General features: G+C 29.7%; 1 protein-coding gene across 6 annotated transcripts in view; it reads left to right on the top strand.

The window, feature by feature from the left end:
- Positions 1-18738, top strand: part of LOC132928851 (leucine-rich repeat-containing protein 24-like) — a 290763-nt gene that overhangs the window by 213443 nt on the left and 58582 nt on the right. For 5 of the 6 annotated variants that reach the window (XM_060993766.1, XM_060993763.1, XM_060993767.1 and 2 more), the window contains one exon: positions 15337-15400. The gene's annotated coding sequence lies outside the window, so the exon portion shown is untranslated. Of the gene's footprint in view, positions 1-15336; positions 15405-18738 lie in introns of all 6 variants that reach the window. The other variant, XM_060993764.1, reaches the window with a different exon arrangement.

The raw sequence follows: 18738 nt of genomic DNA, 5'->3' as shown, positions 1-18738 counted from the left end.
ATATACACATAGTTGTTCAAATATAGACTACTTACCGGATAGAATGGCTCAAGTATGCCGGTGTTATGGCCTATTGAAAAATGTCTGAATTATGGAAATTCTTGGCCATTTTCTCTATTCTACCCCTAAACCCTAACGTGTTTTGATGATTCACTGTAAATTTAAATTCTAATTTTAAATTACTTACTGACATAAAAAAAAAACGATAGTTTAGCCTACTCAATTATTGTAAAATATACATAATATATGAATTCTATGCTTTTTTCATGCTCGTCGTGACAAGTTTGTTATCATTAACTTCTAATGTTTTTTTTGTGTGTGTGTGTGTGTCATCGAGCTACACACTCATAGCAACATCAATTTATCAGGTAAGAAAAACTAAGTTGTTTTGGGGGGGAGGAGAAAACGAAATTAGAAAAAACAATAATTGTTTGGCTATTTTCAGAAAACTTTTAAAAGGGGAAAAAATTGAGTCTAGAGTAGACAATGAGTTTTCTTGACCTCCTTAGCGCTACAGCCGTGATGTGTGTTAAACGTACACGAGTCAAATTAATATATTATAGAGAACTAGGAGCAGGATACACGTGGGCGATGATGAGTTAGAGGCTGGTGAGTGTCGGTGTATGTGAAAATCGGACAGGACGAGAATATGGCGGAGATGACGGAAGACCATCCGGGGAAAACAAGGTGCGTGAAAAACAAAAACGAAAAAAAAATGAAAAAGTATTTCGTGTAATACAATTTAAACGCCTCTTTTGTGGCAGCACCGTCGTCGTCGTCGTCGCCCTCTGGAGGTCCATCCGTCAACGTCATCGTCGTCAGTACGATTTTTATAGGCCTCGCCCGCCACCGCTGTTTTCCCATTAGCTGTTTTTAACGAACGCGACTATGCGCCGTCGCCGACGAAGAATCGTGCGCGCTGTGCATACAAACACATTCACCCACACACGCGTGACTCGCCGCCACACGGTATTTTTCCCAGCCGACTACATCTCTTCAATTGTTTTCCGAGGTGGCCTACAAACACAAAACGTCGTTGTGTATAGTTGTTTTTTGATTTATTCGATCGATTTTTTTTTACTAAAAAATAATAATGATTAATATCACGTCATTCTTCGTGATTACAGATTTAAATATTTGTTAGTAAATATATATTTTATATTTTAGATTCAGATGATTGGATTGGTTTTAAAACAATGTGTGTGTGTATTTTCATCAGCCGTTATAAATTATAAAATCTTCAATCATCTCTCAACTTTGATAATGTTTTCTTATAGCGCATTAAATCTAGTTAGAATATTTGGAATAACTATTATGAAAATTAATAAATTATTTTGTATAATAAAAATCAATAAAATTTTTATGTTTAATAAGTAAAGCACGATAAATTAATACGTGTATGCTATATAAGATTCTTCATAAGTTTATCGTTTTTATCATTCTTAAAATACCGAAAATACACATGTATATTTTTGCTACAATTTTAATTTAATAAAATTAGACTAACGGAATACAATGACTTTAGTTATTTACTATGTTAAAATTCAAATATAATATATTAATTGCAGGGACTTGAAACTATTCGTAATTATGTACAATATTATTATTTTTATATAGAACTAAATTTTCAAAATATATTTTGGCTAATTATAAGTTAATTATACTATGAACTTTTCTCTTAAAACCAATCAGCAATATGACTTTGGGCAAAGTACAGCATAATATGATGCTAAAACTAATTAAAAGAACACTTATTTTGAACAAATATTTGTGGATTATCTTGTTCCAAAATTTTTAAATTCTTTTTTTGAAGATTTAAAAAGAATCCTAAAACCAAAAATGTGTGAAAAATATTATAGAATAATAGTTGTTACTGAATATTAAATATGTTGTATGTTATATCATGTTACATGTTAATTACCAGTCCTGATATTAGTCTGAGTTATCAATTCATAAAAGTTGTTTTTTAATCTACATTTATATTTCAATTAATTGGTATATATTTATTAAATTTATTTAAAATATCCGATTATTTCAATCTGTAAGCATAATAATTTCTATTATAACCAATATTAACGGTCTACCTTCATCACAATAACCTATGCTAAAAAAGATAAGTAAACATCGATGTGAGATTTTTGCTTTGCATTTATTTATTTATGATATTTTACTGTATTTATTTAAAATATGCGCACTTTAATCTTTGATTAAAAAAAAAAAATTCCACAGTACAGAATATCACCCATATCATACTAATTTGGATTTAAAATATTAGCCCTATGAAAGTTTTATTTTAATTACATCAAATATATCAATATTATTTATAATATTTCTTAATTTACGAGTATAATTATTAGAAAATACATTCCAAAAGATACAACAATTTAACAATATATAAAACAAAATATCTTTTATAAAAATATGCATGTATGAATATATAGGTTTTTAATCAATGTTAATTTTTAGTAAACATTAAATATTATTAATTAATAATTATATAAATTATAGAATGTATGTATATCAATTCTTAAAAATATATTTACGTCTCAAATATTTTTGAAGAATTTGTCAAAAACTTAAATGACATCACGATGAGCCAAGTTTCTTTAAACATTTTTCTTTAGTAAAGCTAATTATGGAAAGTTAATTATTTAGGGATGCAAAAAGGAAATCGAAGAACTTTCATTCTGTTAATCTGTATATACTTTTATCTTAGCTTATTAAAATCACATTTTTTAAAGAAGGATTAAAAAAAAATAGTTTTACAATTAAAAAAATACTCAAATTAATCTTAATAATAATTAAAACTAAATTAAATATAAAATATTTAATATGATACAGAACTTTTTGTATGTACTTATGATAAGTATTTTTAACTTTAATATATATTATAAATTTAATTATATTATATACATATCTAATGTTTAAATATTATATGATTGTTTGCTAGGAACTGACATATTGATATGCTTATATTTCCATTTAATTGTTCATTAGTTTTAGAGAGAGACAATGGGATTCTAGTGTTTATACTAATTTGTAATAAATGATTTTAGTAAAAAAAAAAAGTATTCATCTCGAATCGCGTTAACGGGCGATTTAACTTTCGTTAAAATCAGCAGCAACGCATTTCATCGACAGACTATAGACAGTAATAAATTAATTTTTGAATCACGAGAGAAGGGGCTAAATATAATAGTTGTATTTACTCATTTTAAAGTCTATAATAAAATATTTTTTGCAAAATTCTGATGCCAAAATTGAACGTACCAATCTAAAGGAACCACTTGGCGGCTATTTAAAAATGTCCTTAATCACACTGCACAATAATATGATAGTTGACAGAACTTATCATTAAATACGGATAGTATTAATCATGCTATTGTGTTTTTAAATAATATAATACGCATTATATCAATTTTCTAAAATATTTTAAGTTATACAGGGTATAAGCTAAACGGGGAAAAATATTGTATCAAGTTTTTATTTACTAGTTATTGACAATATTATATTTTGAAATTAATAATTACTCGATTCAATTAAGTGCTTATGAAAAAATCCTGATTACTTACTTAGTTAATTTGATTTTGTTTGTATATGATTTTAAGTAATTGCTATGTGACGAATTTGTCGGTGGTGGTTTATATAGCTCATGGCTTAAAAACTAAAAGGTGGTAACGAAACGTTTTTTTGTTCAATGTTTAATTATATTAAAACGTTTCTGATCGACTACTTTATTAGTTAATGTATAAATATGAGGTTTCAAATAATATATTTCCGGTAAAAAAGCCGAGTATAACACAATAATGTATTGGTTATATTATTATACGCCATATTATGTCATTTTAATTGATAATGCCCCTCGTTTTGCCGAAAAATAATGTACGCCACACAATATATTTTTTAAATACACTCTCGTACTGACCGAGCGATTGGCGTTCGCACATTATTATTTTTATCATTACGTGACAATAATTAATTTCTCCGTCACATGCGGAGGGCGTATTATAGTAATACAGTCATAGCTTGCGCCGCCGCGGACGAGCTCCCCAGACGAGCATTATTATATACTCACTCGGTCGGCACCGCGCAGACAACAACAATATTATACAAATAATACATCTATAAAATACACGGAGAAACTCGACGACAACGACGACAACGCCGCTACATGTATATGATTTATACGATATTATATACGTGAACTTATAACACGTGTATCTATATCTGTATATAAATATATGTATAGTCATAACTAACCTTCGCGCTTCGTCGCATATAAAAAGGATTTTTGATTATGTCAACCACCGAGGTGTACACGAATGTATGTTGGTTAGCACTAAAGATCTCGTTTTCCGATAGCCGCGTAAAAAATATGTATTTGTTCGTCGCGCATTCAGTCCGTAGTATTCCGTCGAACTTGTCAAAAAATATTCCGTAGATTTAGTTTGGAGTCGCGCCCACACACAAACACTTCCTTTATAGATATTATATTAAATAGGCGGGCGACAGTATTGTTTACAAAATATATGCATTCGACATTCGCTTTTCGTTCGAAAAAAAAAACTATTAAGAAGTAATAATAGAAGTATTTTTCTCCAAATATTATTTTATTTTATCAAACTATTTGCTAGTTAATCAGTTTTTAATATACATTATAAAATTAAGAATTTATTTTGCTCTCTCGACACTAGTCTCTAGTGCTTCCCGACAAACTGTACTTTATTATTGGAATTATCATGTCCAACGAAAACATTAACATTGTTCAAAACTTTTGATGGAAAATTGTGGATTGACTATCATATTTTTTTTCGTGGTAAAAATAACAGATAAGCGCTGTGGATATATATATTTCTATTTTTCTGGTGACAGGGGCTGGGTTAGTCGTATATGTATAGCTTATAATCATCTATATGAAATTATGCATTTTCCTTGTTAATCAGTACCAACGTACAATATTCGTGTTTATATGACGTACTAATCACTATATACGTGCATTGTAACTATCTCATTTTCTATCTCACACTATCTCATCACTATCTCACATTATCTTATAATATCCTGACAAACGGCAAAAATCGCTATCGGTAACCTAAAAGATCGTGCCGTGCATCACACCCGTTCGTGACAATCGATAACGCACGACAGATAAATATGATATTTTGTATAGGTATTTTGAAATCAATGATATGCATTTATTTTGGTACATTGTTATTGTCATGTGCAGCGTTATAGTTCCGTCGTCGGAGGAAGAAAATCGAAAACCCTTACGGTCTGCGACGGCTAGTGACTTGGGCAATCAGCCAGCACCAGTGGCAGAAGGGTCGTTTGTATTTTATCCGTGGTATGTGTGTATAATATGCCTTAGACAAGGATCTTTTGATGAAAAAAAAAGTTGTTTAAAATATTATGTATAAAACGAAAAATATTATTATGCTATAATAGTAAGTACACGCGTACACTGCGGATACGGCGGCGTAAACTTCGAAGAGGGGAGGTATGCATAATAACAGTATGTTGTATACGATGTAAAGACTTTTTTATATTTAAAAAAAAATGCTCGTAAGAATCGGGTATTTGGTACAACAAAGTTTGCTTGCATGTATACGTATATTATAGGTTACATTGTACGCAATATACATGCCATTATGCACAACATAATAATCATTTAAGTGGTACGATATTTTAAATTTAAGATTGCGGCAGTTTAAAATGCTAGTTAAATGTCTATCTACTCAAAGCCTTTGGCCTACAAATACACATAATACGGTATATTATATATTATTATAAAGACATATACAGATATAGTATATTTCGAATAGTCACTCCAGTGTTATATTGTATAGTGCACTCATCATTCATACGATTTTTGGGCACAAAATTTACTTTAATACTATCATTTTGAATAAAAACAACTTTTGTTTCCCGTCAGTGGAAGACTCGAGTTGTCTCGAAGTATTGTCCCCCGGCGGACAGCCACAACACGTATATAATATTATTATAATGTATATGTATGTGTTATATAATACATATATATACAACCATCGAGCAGTAAAGTTTTCACAACGGTGTAAATATATATATATATAAATATGTATATATATATATGTATACATACACACGTAAGCAGTCGGTAAACAATATGCACATTGAATTATGTATACCGTTGTCACGCATATGTATATCATATACAGGTATTACGTATGATATAATATGATAATGATAATATATTATAATTTGATTTAATATAATACATTTTCGTGCATGTGCGTAGCACGGACGCGGGGAAAAAACAACAAGAAACAATATTTTACACTCGGGTGAAACCTCATCCATCAGGAAGTAAGTAAGTATATATAGATACTTAAATATATGATATGACTATATACGTATATATATAGTTGCGACGGTACGCGGCCGCCGGACCAAAGTCCACTCACGGAGCCGTTGAAGTATTTCGAACAGCCTGTACATTTCATAGAAATTCGTCCAAATATATTATCTTCTAACTAAACAACTTAATTTTTTTTACATATTATAGTCGTTTTATTTGAATTTTATGTTAATCGCGTGACTTATAAATTAACGATTAAATAAATTATCAATATATTTTTTTTTTTTTTTATTAAATACCTTATAGTATGCCTGTTAACCATTCTTCATCGTTTTTCAATATTTCACCGCACATAGTAGATTCTGCTGAATTAAAGTGCAAACATTTTGGTTGCGAATATATCGCGTTTGCATAACGTTTCTGTGGCATATATATAAATCCAGGCTTTTCGGCATCTTGGAAGATTAATTAAATCGCAACCACCTGGCAATCGCCCCGTGGGTAGATTGAAATAATAATATATTATAATATTAACCATCTAATACAACCCATGACATGCCAAAGCCACTAACCCCAAACGGCTACCTCAGATTATACCTCGCGAAAAACACTTGACGTGCAGCGACGATGTATAAATATGTATGAATCGTTTTGTTCAAATACGGTTTTCAGAAACGGACAAAGCACGACCCTCGAATAAAATATTTTCGTTTTTTTCACTCGATAACCGAATGCTTTATATTATTTTCGTCTGTAAAATTGTTTCGTAATAGTGAGTGTTTCAACGGTCATATTCAAAAATGCTTGACACGCAGTTTACTGCGGTAGGTAAACAATCGTATTACAAAACGGCGCGGAAATATCAAAATGTCATCCGTCGACATCAATTCGAGCAATATCCGGGAAGTACGAATATAATAAGAAAATATCGATTGCAAACCATTTGACATTTCGATATTAGGAAAACGGTTAACATAATAATATAAATCATCGTATCGCTGCAATATTTAAATCAAATCATGATCTACACGCCACCGCATACGTTAGTCGTTTGAAGACGAATGACCGCAAACACGGAGAATTTAATAATATTATTTATAGTCTATATATATATATATATATATATATATATATATATATTAATTAAACAAATAACACAATTCTGAAGTATCAGTAACTTGGTTACATTTCTGCGCTGTTGTATCGTACAAACATTGTATTATAATATTATAATATGATGTTTTAATTAGCAACGACTCTATTGCACGCTATTATGTATATGCAATGACAAGTCGAATAAAATACTTTATGTCAACAAATCTTTTGTCATTGTTCGGATACGTTGGCGTATTACTCTATGGTCAATGGGACCCGTTACAGAGTTCAAAACACACGCACAATATGCATTCAAATACGACTTAATATAATTATATAGTTTACCCATCCACTTATACGTGACATTATACGCGGAACATGGACGAATAAACAATTAATTTAACGAACCGATAAAACAAACACTGTAACTGAAATCCATTAAAATTGAAACAACATACAACAATTTTTTAATCGAGTCGTATATTATCGTTTGTTTGTAATTTTTTTGTTCTATTCTAAAAATACTTATGTCATATCATTATTATTATCGTATAAAAAAATTAAAAGTCCACGGCTATACAGTGGACACTGCGGAATAACAAATTTCAATATTAAACTAAATATAATATACGAACAATGGTTTTTAAAATGTATAATACAGAGATCTGGTAGTATCAACTATAAGGTATTTGAATAACTTGATTGAAGAAGCTGAGTAGGAACTAATTATTTCGTGACGACGGGCGGAGGACAGTTTATTTCTTCCTTTTCTAGTTATTATACCAGTAAATGTTAGATTTGGAATTGTACGTAGCCAAGTTTCGTGCGAAAGAGAAATTCTTCATTTATTTCAAAATCATGTGACCATGACTTTTAGATGTTTGTCCAATTCAGAGTCGGTCGATATTATAGTCTCTTGTCGTCTGGCAAAATCTTTAGGAAGGACGGGGAAAGGGAAGGATAGAATAGTTCTAAAATTTTCTTGATTTAATTGATATTTTTAGTCACTCCTTTCGCCAAATATCTAGTGTGAAGTTTCTTGTAACTTGGATATTATACAGCGTACGAAACGGTTAGGTAATAATAAGGGTAATAGATAATCAATCAGTTATAGGTATATAACACCGCATGCAGCACCAGCATTAGCACATCATATATTGTATTATAGATAAATTGGTTTATTCAGAACTACTATATTTCCCTTAACTCATCATTCATACTTATACTAATATGTATATATTATATATTGTATTTTTCTCTGTCCAACAGTCGAATAAACCGTTGCCCGCGGTATTTCGGCGTGTGCAAATAGAAACCAATTTGTCCGAATTTCGTGGCGCGGCGCGCGATCTTCTAATTTGAGTATATAATGATCGATGTTCGAAAACGTGCGTAATATTATGTATCGCGTACGTTCAACTGCGACGCAAACACAACGGTTGACCCTTATGACTTATGTTGTATACTGTATACACTGTTATATATATATATTATATTATTATGTGTGTGAACCGTCGAAATGTTTGCGGTGGAAACTGATGGGTTTTTGGCTACGGAACGCAGTGCATTTGCCAACGTTCAAATTACATATTTGAACGGATACTGCAGCCACCAGTCACCTAAAATAATAATAATAATAATAATAATAATAATAATAATAATAATAATAATACTAACAATAATAATAATAGTAGTAGTTATATTATATAAATGAAACGGTATTATTATACACACGCCGTTAATGACTCCGAATGCGTTAACATACTTATATGAGTTTACTTAGGGGTAACTGAAAGATTATAGTATTTCACGGCCATTGTGTATTATTAAACGCCGTTACGACGTCTGCGGCGTGATATGTATAGGTACTTGTAGGTACTCACGGGAAATTGTGTACAGTTACAGGCCCCGACTTACTTCAATAATTTACGGTTTCAAAAACACAGCGTGAATTACTGGCATGCGTGCGGTATACCTATAATAATACAATCATAATATTATGATTTCGTAAATAAATGATAAACAAAACGCTGTACTATATTTTATACTTCGCGAAAAAGTCGAAACTCGCAAGTCGCAGAACAATCGTCTGGAAAAAGTAAAGAAAAAACAAATAAAATAAAAGCACGGTCAAACTATATATAGTGATAATATTTGCATTAATAATAAACGTATGTTTCCTCGTATTTACCAAAAATGCGTAACATAACAAAACAACAAAAAAATCGTTTTATGTGTTTCTCAAAATCGTAACGCAAATATTTATTATAATTTACAATGATAAACATACCGTTCTATCATAACATAGCAATAAGTCAATAACATTTCGTAAATTGTATTTTTAATCGAATATGAATAATACAAGACGCATACTCTATACAAAACACATTGAACTATTTTCACGAAAATTATAATATGTAGTTATTATATTATATAACTCGTGTTATCTATATTCAGTCGGAATTTAATTATTATTAATAGTTTTATTTTTTAAATTAGTGAAATATTTGAAAGTACATAGGAAATTTAAGGCGTGATACAAAACAGAATTCCAACCTTTTTTTTTTTTTTACACATTCGGGAGGCGTGTATGTAAATTGGCAAAGTTTAACCCTTTAAACGTCAGTATTCAACGCCCCTTGATAATGTACTATCTTTTTTTTTGTAATTTTTAAATAACAATAATTAATAATTATGATGCCCATATAACAGAGCTGCTGAGAGTGTGCACAATTATTTATCTTTAATTAGCGTTTTAAATATTTTTCCACTATGGTTGCTTAGGGTAAAAAATTATAATATTGTATACTTGTTTTTTATGTTTTTAATAGGTTTCTCGTGTAGGTTAAATATTAATAAATTCAATAATACACAATGCAAAATAAAAAAAGTTAAATGTATCATATTAAATTATTATTATATACTTAATTTCCTAATAATTTATTATGCACCAAACTCAATATACATCTATTAACTTTGGAAATATTCATATAGATTATATGTTTTAAATGAAATATGTTTATATCCCTTAATTCTAATTTGTGATAGTTACACCATCTTTCGGGTTTAAATAGGAACTAATATTTTTAACCCTCTAAAATATAGTAAATAAAAAAGCTAAATAATATGCATTAATTTAATCTCTGCAATAAATTACTCCTAGTTTATTAAATTGTAATAAATTATCTAAAGTTTAAACTGCAGGAGTAATGAGGTTAAAATAATCTTAAAGTAGATACGAAATTTATACTCCTCCATATCTCACGGTACAAACATTAAATTATTACTTAACATAATAAATAACTTTTATACCGTTAGTTTGATTTTTGATAAATGTAATGTACTAGTATGATACAAGGCAAAACATCTTGGTAATTAATTTTTCCGTCTGTAAACTTAAAACTGATTACGTTTAACCAATAAGTAAATACAAATATCACGTTAATAAAATAAAATGAAATAGTAGGAGATTTGAAGATTTAAATATAACTAGACAAATATGTATTTGAATATTAGGTACATTTAAAATCCCAAAGCTCACAAAAAGAGTAAAGATTAATTGTTTTTTATTTTTTATTTCCAACCCCGTGACCACAGCATTTCTGGTATAAAATAATATTACAATATAACTACACCGTGTCTATAATGTGTCAGGGAAAATGTATAAAAGCATTTATATTGTTCGTGGAAGTTTTCATATCACTGTTTTTCTAGGTTTCTTTCATAGTTATATTGCAGACGTTTAACACACATACACTAAATACATGTTACAAGTTTGGATTTCTTTTTGTTTCCAGTTTATATCTAGTTAAATACACAGACATAAGAGTACATAATATATATATAAAGTGTATGGCTACGTATGAAATACGAACTGATGTGGTTTTTTTTTTTGAGTTTGGAGCACGAGATCACTGCTCGATGACTTGCGTACCGATTTATTTTAGTAAGCGCACATCGTCTCTAAAACAATTGTAGAAAGTTGTTTCAAAAATTCCGTACTATGATTCACACAATTTTGCATTCATATGAACCAGGTGATGAATATTTTCATATTTTCCTACGTAAGGTAGTGTTTTTAATTATTAACAACGCAGTAGTTTATATATATATATATATATCTGAATAAAATATTATGATTATTATTATTATATATTTAAAACACTATAGACAGATAGAAAAAAGAAAAAATATTATAAAAGAAACTCTTTTTTAAGCAGTTTGAAATGCTTTGCGGAGCAATAATAATCAATTATTTTATATTTTATTCACACTGATTCGAAAAACTTGCTTCGTTATTTTTCACAGCAACTTCATTAAACATAAATAAATATATGAAACTATAAAAGCTAATGAATCCAAACAAAGCTAATTGCGTTAAATGTTCTATTTAAAATATAGACGCGTGCATTTAACTGTTAATTAACGCGAACCTTCTTATCCGATGCACACACCCGGTTAAACGAACACGAACTAATATTATTCATTTATATGAGCAGAAGTTTGTTAAATTTAAATTAACGAAAATCCATCTTTGACTTAACACTTGTATGAAATACGCAATTAAAACGATTGATTGTCGTCGTCGCCCATTCGCCGGTTACGTCTATATTAGTATAATATGAATATAATACAGATAAATACGCACAAGTCATATACCAGATTGTTTGCTCTAAACTTAATTACTGCATTGTTGGTAACTAGATTTTAACTTTTTGCCCAAACTTGTGTATTATCTAGCATTTGTATAAAGTAATGATGTGTAAATTATATGTTCTAAATAACTGGGAATTATTTGCGGCCGGGGATTCGTTAGTTATTTGGTTGTTGCACATGTCGCTGTACGAGTGTATGACACAAAAACGGTAGACTCAACTCTCAAGTTTTCAGGGGTCATGGCGGGCCGAAGAGAAGTATAAAGGAAGTTAAGCCAACTATTATATTGACCGTGTTTAAATCAAAAAAAAAATAATAGTATGTATCCTATGTTTAAAAGATCATCCATTATAATTAAATAAATAATCATTTAAAACGAACATAGAGGAATGCAAATAGATTATAATATGATTTTACCAAATATTACAATTTTATTTTAGTTGTATAAAAAATAAAAATTAAATTAATTTTAACGTAACTATCTATATATATATATAATATACAACATCGCTTACTAAATACCATTTATATATTGGTATTTGGTATATTGGTAATATTATGTTATAATAATTCTGATGAAAAAAATATTAGTTGCTGTACTTAATTTTTATTTGCTATGTTTGCCTCCTTCCGTTATATTGTTTATGCCACTGCCCGGACGTTATTGTACATGATTTCGAGGAATAAGTCATACGTATAATGGCCGACGTGTGTTTTCATATGGGTTTTTCGATTTAGAAAAAGCACAGAAATTTGTAGAATTAATGTTGTATATAAATAAATTGTATTCGAGTATGTTATTCTTTATATTCTTGTACGATAACATCCAAACAATAATGTTTGTACAACCTTAGAACTCGCGAACTATTATAAATGATATTTATTATGTTTGCGTTTACGGTGCAGTGAACTAAACGTATATATATATATATATATATAATAATTTAATTGGGTTTGAGGAGGTATTACTTTAGATGATATTTATTAATTATTATTTTAGTTTTATACGAGAATTGCTGTAAAAATAAAGTTCAACCAATTAAAAAATAAAAAAAATTGTAGTCTATGTACATAAAGTATATGGTTTCACATAAAATATGTTCAGTTGATATTGTATTTTTATAGCTTCACAGTGGTTATACCTTTATCTTAAAATAAAAGTTATTTAAACGATACTTAAAGGTTACTACGCTTTTAACATGGTTGAAAAGTAATTTTCCCTTTTAACACTTTTCTTTATTAGGTATTTAAAAAAATATTCAAGGCAAAACATTCCACGTTACCATCCTCGGATAATTGAACACAGTGTAAAGGAGTAGAGAGTTTCAACAGCGAATAGTTTAAAAAAATTATTTTTTGTGGAAAATGCACATTTTAAAGTTTACTGGTAAAACATTTTCTTACACTTAAATACTAAAATATATATATATATATATTACAAAGCTTTTTCTGATCCACCTAAACTTCTGAAACTTCAATCTTTAAAAAAAAAAATGTTAGCACCAGCTCTTTATGTATATAATATAGGTAGCCTTTAAAATGTAAAATTAGCACGGATGCTGCAATTACGGGGGATATTATAGTTGAATTTACATAAAATGATTTCTTAACTAACTATATGATGTAATAAAAAATGTATTGTTCAGTCAGAAACGTTAAAATAAAAATATTTAGGTACCTACCTATTATACTTATCTACTCACTATTTTTTAATATTATTATTATTTAATTAAAAGTAGCTTGAAATCTTTGAACATTAATAATCATGTAACAATAATGAGGACAGATTTGCTATCGTGTGGTTTTGGTTAGGTACGTTTTCATGTAGGCGTGAATATCAGCGCTTTTTCAGTTTATCACGTTATTACTTACAATTAATTCATTTTGCAATTTCACAATGTGTTCATGGGTTTAATGGAGCACTAGTACTATGTGGGTATATCATTATTCCTTAATCCAACAACCGTTCAAATACACGTTTCAAATGCATCGTTATGACTTTAGGAGTATAATATCCTTATTATTATTATTATTATTATTATTATTATGTTACCTTGTGAAGTTATATTTTACGGCAGTCAGCCACGAACCATATAATAGTGTAATACTATTATAATGTCGGCAAGTGTTTCGGGCCTGAGTTGTGTACCATAAAAAAATGTATACATGAATTCCATTTCACTGTAATGGTCAGGTAGAACTGTAATTTTTTTCAATTTTAGGTGTTCTATGAAGGATCCTGTGCACTGATATTATAAATAACTACTATAAATATGGATGGACCATCTTTTCCAAACAATTAATTAAAAAATTAAATCTTTCTCAAAGTGAAAAACTACCAAAACTACCAACAAAATTAGATTAAAAAATTAAATTAAAATAAAACAATAATGTTAAAATTTGAAAAAAGCTTATCAAAAAAGTACAAACACCTAATTTTTGACTGGCATGTTTGATTGATTTATAATTGTATATTTTGTATTATCTATATATTTATTTTATTATATGATTGACCTTATATTGAATTTTGATTATATCCAACGCGTATATTTGCTTTTTTGTTATAACATAATTATATATTCACAAAAAATTAAATTAAATTATTTTTTATTTAATTATTAGTTGTACACGAAAAACTGATTAAAATATATAAAGTGAATTTCGAATATTTTGAGACGTAATTCACATAATATACCTTTTTACTAGACACAACTCATGTTCTCCCATCCGGTATGTTCTAAAACATCGAATACTTTTACCTATCTTCTTCCCTGACTAAATGTGTAACACTGTAAATAGGCTAACACAGATACTCGTAGTTTATGAGTTCCCGGCCGGTGAGATAGAGCTAATAACCGTACAAACACTGCAAACACCAATATAACCTAACCCTCAGTGGTTACGGACGGTTTTTATCTTCATTCGACATTCGACCGAAGTGTAGACCGTTTGTCATACGACAAAGCGATCTCGAAAAACCGGCATCCCGTCGAGTCTACAGGCGGACCCGTTGTGTGGAGAGTTTCTGGCGCACATTAGTTTTCTCCACTTCACATCATTCGACCAGCGTTGTCACTAACTCACCAAATACCTAAAACTTTTGACGTGTATTCCTTTTCCGACACAACCGCCATAAATCTACCCGATGTTGAACTCGTATATTATTTGTAATAAATATATTTCTAATGTCGTTGTTTATGTGCAATAATATATACATTTTTTAACGTGGTTTTTTTTAATGCTTGTTTCAGATAGTCGTCAGCATATATTCTGAGAGAGTAATGTTCAACACATTTTCCAAAAACGTCAATTGAAGTAAGTGAGTTTCATTTTGAAAAAAACGCATTCAATATTTTATGATACATCATATTATGATAAAAAAATATAAAAATATATGGCATCTTACATGTTTTTGGGACACCAAAAAGTGTAGTGTAGTATAATTTTATGTACCTACAACTAGAGCCGTCATTTTATACAGGCAAAATCACCTTAAAATAGAAGCATTTGAGATTTTTAGTTAAATATAACATAATATTGTATTTAATCAATTGGATTATAGTAAACGGATGAAAGAAGCCATAGATCAGCTAATATTTTTAGGATAGATAAATAAATGAAAAAAAAAGTAAATGCCTATCGTTAGTATGAAAACTAAGTAAAATACATAATATATATTTTATATATATTTAATTTACTGTAAACATGTTAAAATACAAAAAAAAATAAACATTGAACCACTTGCAGAAATTAAATTAATTAAGTTTATGGTTACATAAGTTAATTATCATAAAAATAATATGAGTTATAATAATAAATTAGCCGTTACCCATAACAATATGGGGACGTATGTGTATACATAAACGTACCTAAGGTGTAACATGTCACTTATTCACACGATGCCTTAAACGGATGTATGGTAAACACTAAAATGGTCACTATTGTCTTGTCTGTGGACGACACGAAACGACTAGAAAAAAAAAAAACAATGATAAGAACAATAATGCAATGTCCCCTCTGATTGACGGATACTTTATAGATATACACTGTACACTGTATACTTGTAGTTTAGGCAAGTATTTTTCATCCTTCCACGGCGGAATGTGATGAGTTCCGTGATATTTCCGTTTTTTTTTCGTCAAAAATACAATATTCGTCGATCTCTATCACATTGCCGTCGACGGTGTTAATTATAGACACGCGTAGTACAACGTTAAACGGACCTCGTCCGATATACGGAACCGTCAACGCTAACCTCGACCTTTGTGACTAGTGATGGTTACTGTAAACGACGCAAAACCACCGCGTTGTATTTATTTTAGAAAAATACTATCGGCCAGCAAACCGGACCTACGTCGTGTAATCATTAAATTACTTTTCAAGAACCACCTCGACTTTTATAAATACGTGTTGGCGTGTGTGCACTTATAACCACTCGGTCACGTGGGGGTATGATGATGATATAGTGTATGACGGCAGTGCAATCTCACGTTTGCGTCAAACTGTGGGAGCGTAGGGGGGGGAGGAGTGGCGTTATCACTATCGAACTGGAAACGGCGGCGGCGACGAAGACGACGACGACCGATAACAAGCTTCCGGTCTGGTGTCCGCCAAACGAAACGGAAAACGTCGGTCGGCGTCCCGGGTGTGTAGAGCGAATGTTGTAGGGACGTTGAATTATACGCGGGGTGATGGCCGGGTGTGCGGAGGACGCGTTATTTATTGGACTTATAAATTATACTCTGCTCGCGCCGCGGGTCAGGTACGCAGGTCGGTCGTGCACTACTACATCACGTGGTAAACGGGTGCAGTGTGATATGGCTGCGACAAGTACGTCGCTGGTCCAAAAACCGTAAAACAATAATGATAATATTGTGATATTGTGTTACTATACGTAGCCGACGGCGGTGACACCGGTTTATTATTAGCCGATGTTGTATTGTTATTTTCGTATTTTCCCCGTTCATTTCATCGGGAAACCTACGCGAATAGTTGCGTTTCCGTGTGTTTGCTCTATTATGTCAGTGTATAATATTATCGTGTTTAGAATTACGCGAAAAAAGCTCACCTTGCACCACTATTCGTATTGCTCCGGGCCGTACTTGTTTGATAACAAATAACAATAATATTATTGTAATAACTATAATAGTTCAGTACGTCTTTTAAAAATACAACACTCCCTCATGTCACACGTACAGTAAAAAATACACAAAATACTTGCGCGTCTAGTAGTACGTGTAAAAATATACTCATGTATATTATTATAATCGTATATACATATATCTTATGATAATGGACTTTAATCGCCCAAAACTGCAAATCATAAGATAATTTTACTTGTATATATTTTTTTTTTTTGTAATCGACTTTTTTATTACTCAGTTTATATACTTCGATTTTGTTTTCGAAGTGGCCACGCGTGGCAGAGGTGAACACTATTTCCGCTGGCTATTATTTAAATTAAAAACCTATGGGTTTCGTTAAACTTACTCGCTTTATAAGGCATATATGTGGTTTACGTGTTTTATTTTCAAATTGCTTAGTCACAAGTGTTTGAATAAAATAAATAAATTATTAATGCTGCGAGACAAAAGTTTTCGGAAAAAATTCATTGTGTGTGGAACTTTATTTTATAAAGTCTTGAATGAAATTAATTATATCTGATATCTATCTAAAAATATTTAACTACGTATACCGTTGTACATCACTTTAAAATTTGTTATGAAATTGTTATAAAAGAGCGCGGGATGCAAACGAATCATTATGTTAAACCAATAACTGAATTAGATTAGGTTAGGTTAACCTAACATATTGACATACAAATTAAAAATACATTATTTGAAGAAAATATTTAATTTTTTTTGTTAATTTACATTATATTATACACTCACTCATTACAAAGATTCACAGAGCATGATCTCTAACCTAACCTTACCTTTTAATAATTTATTTATTCAAATTCTGGTTTTTAGATTTTTAAGTCAACATACATACCTAAATACTATGTTTTTAATCATTTAGATTTTTATATAATTTTAAGGAGTGTCCTGTGGTGATACCAACTTTTTTTAAATAAGACTCATTTTTTTCTGTAAATAGTTAACCAGATAACTTTTTTTTAAATATTTATCTATCACAAGTATCTAAAGTGTCTAAATAAAAATTTAAACGAGTAGTTTTTTTAATTATTTAATTTTATGTACTGATAAAAATATGATCATTATGATGGGTTTTGGAAAATATGAGGCTATACTGATTTGAAAACCTTAGTAATTAATATTAATTTATTAACATTTTATAATTTTTTAAATTGTTTGAATATATGTACTAGATATGATATTAGATATTTATATATTAGATAATATATTTTTTTAATTTTTAAAAAACCAATTGAACAGCCTATTATCCTTTGTTATATAAAATGTAATAACTCAAAAACTACTCGTTCAAATTTGGTTTAGATAAATACATATACATTAAAAAAGGTGAGTAAGTTGTTAACGTTCTACAGTAATCATAGAATGAGTTTCTGCAATGATTGTGTTAAATTTAAATTCAATCATATTATATCATTTTACGCGTAAAACGATTCTGATCGGGTTTGGTAATTTCATTGTAAAATCAACATATTCATCACATTGTTCAAAAATTAA

The sequence above is a fragment of the Rhopalosiphum padi genome, chromosome 4, assembly GCF_020882245.1.
Source record: "Rhopalosiphum padi isolate XX-2018 chromosome 4, ASM2088224v1, whole genome shotgun sequence".
Taxonomy (NCBI): domain Eukaryota; kingdom Metazoa; phylum Arthropoda; class Insecta; order Hemiptera; family Aphididae; genus Rhopalosiphum; species Rhopalosiphum padi.
This window is presented reverse-complemented; position numbering and strand designations above follow the sequence as displayed.